The sequence below is a fragment of the Cydia strobilella genome, chromosome 3 (genome assembly GCF_947568885.1).
Source record: "Cydia strobilella chromosome 3, ilCydStro3.1, whole genome shotgun sequence".
Classification (NCBI taxonomy): Eukaryota; Metazoa; Arthropoda; class Insecta; order Lepidoptera; family Tortricidae; genus Cydia; species Cydia strobilella.
In genome coordinates, this window is record NC_086043.1 from 19,107,076 (window position 1) to 19,113,473 (window position 6,398).

Sequence of the window (6,398 nt, forward strand, 5' to 3'; positions counted from 1 at the left end):
TTTCCTCGCCAGGGCCGGATTTAGGGGAGGGCAACCGGGGCAACTGCCCCCGGCTTCCACAAGAGAGGGGCCCTCACAATAGAGACTTCGGTTAAATAATTTGGGGCCAGGGGGCCTCCACTCCTTTGTTGCCCCGGGGCCTCGACACCTTTAAATCCGGCCTCGCGCACGCTTGCCATCCAATTGCCCCAAGATGATCTGCCTCTCTAGGTCATGCTTTTTAGACCGCACGATATGACCAAAAAAGCTGAGTGCGCGTTCTTGACATGTTATAGAGAGACGTGTAGTAAATTACAGCTACTCTACGATGGACTTATTGGATCTCATAGCCGTTTAGGGTACTTCTTAACTACTTACGCCGAATCATATTTAATCAGGCCCAGGCCAGGTATACCTATTATAAATGTGTAATAAAATAACTAGTAAGATCACTAGGTACAAAAGATCTTGTGGCAGTGATGAAGATTGTCGTAAAAGACTTTTAGAATTTTGGGAGCTGATGCCGACACTGCGGTGTTCCAAAGTTTAATTTAGATAGAAATTTTGTACTCGCAGGTGACTTAACCCGTTAGTCCGTAGTCCTCGATCATTCCAAAACTTAATCTTCTAAGCGGATGTTCAATATTGTTGCGGTATGCGGCGTAAGCGATAATATATATCAACTTTAGCGGGCTACAATTGCTATTCAATATGGGGAATCATTATAATAAATGTGTGTGTGTGTAGCTTGCGATAATTAAATTTCAAGTGAAGTCCGTTGTGAGTCTGTCAAAATGTCAGTGTCCTGTCTCGGTGGCCAGTAGTCACCTTAGTTTTTATGTAAAAGAGGTTATGCTGAAAAGGAATTTGGCGCAGTAGCGCCACCAGGCAGGTTGACACTAACGTGACATTAGTTTTTCTTAAGTTGACGTTCAGATGACAACTGCAGCTGCATTCCAGTTGCGACATTACTGTTGGGGCCTTGATGCGGGCGCTGTATTTTGATAGAATCTTGATAGATTGTCTAGGTCTCAAGGTCGCAAATAAAAATTAATTCATTCAACTCAATCCCGAACTAGCTTTCTGAGCCAAGGATATAGGGAGCGTGCAATGAACTGTAGACGGCAGTACAGAAGCCCCCTATTCATTGGCGAGAAGCATTATGTCAAGTTTCCAGATTTAAGCCATTAGATGGCAGACACTACTATGCGAAATAGAGCCAGCGTGAATTGTTGTCGCTTTCGATTCAGGTCACGAGATGGCGAACCTCCAACACCTCTAGGTCTCAACTCAATCCCGAACTAGCTTTCTGAGTTCCTGGGTTGCTGATCCTTGGGGATATAGGGAGCCTGCAATGAACAGTAGGCGGCAGCATCAGAAGCCCGGCCTATTCATTGGCGAGAAGCATTATGTCAAGTTTCTATTAATAGTTTTTAGCTATTAGATGGCAGAGGGCATAGTAGGGCTATGCGAAATAGAGCCAGCGTAAAGTGTTGGGTGCAGCACCTGCTTAGAAGCGTGAATTGTTTTCGCTTTCGATTCAGGTCACCAGATGGCAGAACCTCCAACACCTCTAGGTCTCAACTTAATCCCGCACTAGCTTTCTGAGTTGCTGATCCTTGGGGATCATAGACATAGTATCATAGTATAGTAGTTATAGACATGAAACCGAACGACCAGGGGTAAGAGAAAAACATATTCATGTATTGACAGGTTAGTGTATGGCAGCATAATCCTTTTTCTCTTTCACTCTTATAAATTTCGGTATTTCGCCATCGCCTCCTACCCATGCTGCCATAACCCGACCATGAAAAAAAACCCGTTCGGTGATAAGGACAAAGCATGGCACTATTTTCTCTCTCCTCTTATAGGAATCGCAATAAGACTATCTTGCTCTATCAAAGAGTGTCAGGCCCTTGTTGGGGATACAGGCAGCGTGCAATTAACAGTAGACGGCAGCAGCAGAAGCCCCCTATTCATTGGCGAGAAGCATTATGTCAAGTTTCCATTAATAGATTTAAGCCATTAGATGGCAGACCCTACTATGCGAAATAGAGCCAGCGTGAAGTGTAGGGGGCAGCACCTGCTTAGGAGCGTGAATTTGTTTCGCTTTCGATTCAGGTCACTAGATGGCAGACCTCCAACACGCACGGTCCCTACATGTTATGTATTATATTATTGACTGTCAATCACCATACAAAGTTGTCTCTACCACATTACTTACCAATGTAACTACATAGATGGCGTTATAAAGGCACTTTAGGCCGGTCTTTGACGTATATTATAGAGAGAACATACGTGCAGAGAAATAAATAAGTAGAACAATACAAAGAAAGAAGCAAATTAATGAAAGGTAACCCCACTTATTTAACAATTTTTCTACCAAACTACATGTTGCCGTATGTAAAGTATAGATGGCGTAACCTCGCGAACTCTCTATAAAATGATGAAGAACGCAACATTGTATGGAGACCTCAGCTTTGGTCAAGGTTACTGACGACATTCAGCTCAATATAGAGAATAATGAGCTAACGGGTTTGGTTCTTTTAGATTTTAGCAGTGCATTCAACACCGTGGATTTTGATGTACTTCTAGCGATCCTACGTAATTACAATTTATCCCCCTTAACACTTTCTTGGTTTTGTGATTACCTATTTGGAAGGCGCCAGCGGGTTATGGTCGAGGATACTGTTTCCTCGTGGTGTGAACTGACCACGGGGGTCCCTCAAAGCGGGGTACTGTCGCCTCTACTTTTTTCTTTATTCATTGACGGGATCACGAAATCGCTTGTTTCTTCGTTCCACCTTTACGCAGATGATTTGCTAATTTACTCAGCGGCTAGCATTGATAATTTATCTCTATCCGCGACTGGGCTTCATCTTTTGGTCTCATGGTTAACGCAAAAAAGTCGCAGGCAATTTTCATTGGGAGCCCTTACTTCATCTCTAAGTTGTCTGAAGTGACAATGCCTGAAATTTTCTTCGATGGAACACACATTCCTTTCTCATCCACAGTAAGAAATTTAGGCATTGTCATGGATCAGACTCTTTCTTGGGCACCCCATGTGACTGAAACCAGTAGGAGACTTTTTGCTTCCTTGCACTCGCTTCGACGTCTCCAGAGTTTCCTCCCTGTCCACACGAAAGTCATGTTAACACGTTCTCTGCTAATTCCCCTTCTCGATTATGCGGATATCGCTTTTCTAGATCTCACTGAGGAGCTACTCGACAAGCTCGAACGTTTGCAAAATGTCTGCATCAGATACATTTTTGGACTAAGGAAATTTGACCACATCTCTTCTTTCCGCTCCCAACTCAAATTGCTGCCCATTCGGCGCAGAGACTTACATGTACTTTTTCTTCTCTTTAACGTCCTATTCTCTCCTTCTACTCCCCCTTATCTCTCGGAGAAATTTAAATTTTTAGCAGGTGGCAGCGGACATCGGCTCCGTTCCAGTGCAGATCTCTCTCTGTCTATCCCGCCGCACAAACACCGGTCCTATGACAAGTCTTTTACCGTGTACGCTGTCAAATTATGGAATTCATTGCCGTCTTCTCTTCGAAAGTGTCAGTCGGTCGCATCGCTGAAGGCGAACTTAAAAAAGCTATGGCTTTCGGACGGAACTTCGGAACTTCGCAACTAAAAGATGTGTGCGGTTAGGTAGTTTATCATATGTATTATATCGTATAGAACGTATTATATGTATTATATATTATAACTATACATGACTGTTAATATATTTCTTTTATTTTACATAAATCCCATGCCCATGCTATATACTGTAGGTTATAGGTTTACCTGTCTTTTAGGAAACTAAATATTTTCTTTTATGCCGTTTAGTACAGCTTTGATGTCTATCGTTCTCCAACTCTCCCTCAATTGCTCAAAGATTAACTGGAAGAGATCCCTGAAAGGGATAAGTACGCCTTTGTACAAATTATGCGTTTTTATCTTGTTTTATGTTTATTTTCGTACAATAACGAGTTTTACTACTACTACATTAAACATTTTTGTCATAATCAGTTGTTTCATTGGAGAATTTTTAATCCAAAAGCATTCTGCAGATATTAAACAAACTTCTTAAGTTAATTTGATCAAATGGAATTGTTGAGGAAATGTAGACCTATTACTATTAGCGTCGATAAACGCATACTTAATTTGAGAGTCGATATTTGTTTTATTAAAACAGTAAGGCCTGTTAAAAGGGTGAGGAAAGTGATAGGAGACGATGGCGGACTGGAAATGTTCTTAGCCCGGGTTTTTTAATAAGAATATATAAAAGAACATTGTAGCCGCCGTGCAGGTCTCGACGACTCAAATAAAAAGACTTCGATTTGAAGTAAACTAATATAATTTTCAGTAGTATAATTTACAAGGTACAGCTGACAAAACGGTTAAAAAGTTTAGAAGTGGTGGTTATGGAAAAAAGGTGGTTTAAATTTAGGTGCCTCTAATTGGCCGCGATACAAATGATGTGGAGCGCTCCTATTGGTGCTTTAAAAAAGCCCCCGCATACTAAACGAGCCCGACGGCTGCGTTTAGCTACTGCTACGAATATTTTATATAAATAAAAAGTTGCGTTCGCAACAAACATTATAGCTGCGTTGCAAAAAACGCCTACCCTGTCTGTACTAGGTTATATTTAGCGAAAAGTGCAAAACGTCCAAGTCGACAGTCTTTAAAAAAATAACCTACAAACAAACTAAAGTACCTAACAAAAATGCAAAATAGTAAGGCCTGACCAGTAATATATGATCATTCTCAAGAGGGCGCTGTTATTCTCATGTATAGGGTGACAGTTCAGTATAGTATGAAAAAATTAGTTCCACTGAAATTCCGCTACATGGCGCGTGATCATATTCCTGGTCAGGCTTTAAACTGAAGTGGAAATCACATCTAGAAAATTAAAAAAAAAAAAATTATATTAAAAATTAAATATTGCTGAGAAATAAATAAAAGGAAATATGGAAAACTCTCTGTCTCGGGCTAGGCGCCCTGAGGCACAGATGAAGGATATGGTGGAAACATTCACTGTCAACGGATAAGTCTTGGTAGCTCAGCAGCGGGTAGAGCGGCGGGCTGGAATCCTAGACACGCGAGTTCGTGTCTCGCCCGAGGCAGTGAGTTTTCTACTTTTCCTTTAAATATTTCTAAGCATTTCTCTTTTTATTAGCCGAGTCACCTGGAATATTACCGTTATTAGTGTACTAAATCTTATTAAATATGACGTCACTCGGCTTAGAAGCCTTCCAAGCACCTGACCGAGTCATAGTGCCCGACATTGTGATCAGTGACTGACCCACATCTACCGATTAAAAGAGGAACTCAACCAGGTAAGAATGTATACTTACTTTCCTACTAACTCCTCCTCGGTCACTGGAGGGCTTAGTAACTTTTTCTTCAATACATAATGTCAAGCCATGTTGACAAATAATTTTTAGGAATATTTTACTTACACGTCTAACAAAATCTCCTTCTTCGTCGCGTTATCCCGGCATTTTGCCACGGCTCATGGGAGCCTGTGAGGTCCGCTTTACAACTAATCCCAAGAATTGACGTAGGCACTAGTTTTTACGAAAGCGACTGCCATCTGACCTTCCGACCCAGAAGGGAAACTAGCCATTATTGGGATTAGTCTGGTTTCCTCACGATATTTTCCTTCACCGAAAACAACTGGTAAATATCAAATGATATTTATGTACATAAGTTCCGAAAAACTCATTGGTACGAGCCGGGGTTTGAACCCGCGTCAAAAGCATCTACCATTCTCTGAAGCCTTAACAAAAAACCGGCCAAGTGCGAGTCGGACTCGCGCACGAAGGGTTGGGTACCATTACGTAAAAAACGGCAAAAAATCACGTTTGTTGTATGGGAGCCCCACTTAAATATATATTTTATTCTGTTATTAAATAGTATTTGTTGTTATAGCGGCAACAGATATACCACATCTGTGACAACATGTCTAGCTATCACGGTTTATGAGATACAGCTGTAAATTGTAACTTGCAGCTGTATACGATGGGAACCTGGATGAAAATTATTTATTAACACATACGCCTACTTTATTGGAAAAACAAAAATGTGCGTTATCAAAGTTTTCCACGCTAGAATTTAGTAAGTGAACTTTTAATCGATAGAGCGATAAACTTACCTACAATTAATTTCTTTAAATACCTACGTTTTTTTTACTATAATCACTTACATTTCACAACCTACAGCTAAAGTTAAGCCAAAGCGGCAAAAATTACAAGACATAAAGTAATAACGATAATAAAATATTATTACATATTAAAAATCAACGACATAACCCAGCCTGCGAAGCGTCGCTTCAAAACCCCATCGAGTAAGGACACAACCATAATTAGAGGTGGGCTCATACAAAGTGAATTGCAAAAACAAGCTAGCCAGGCAATTTACCC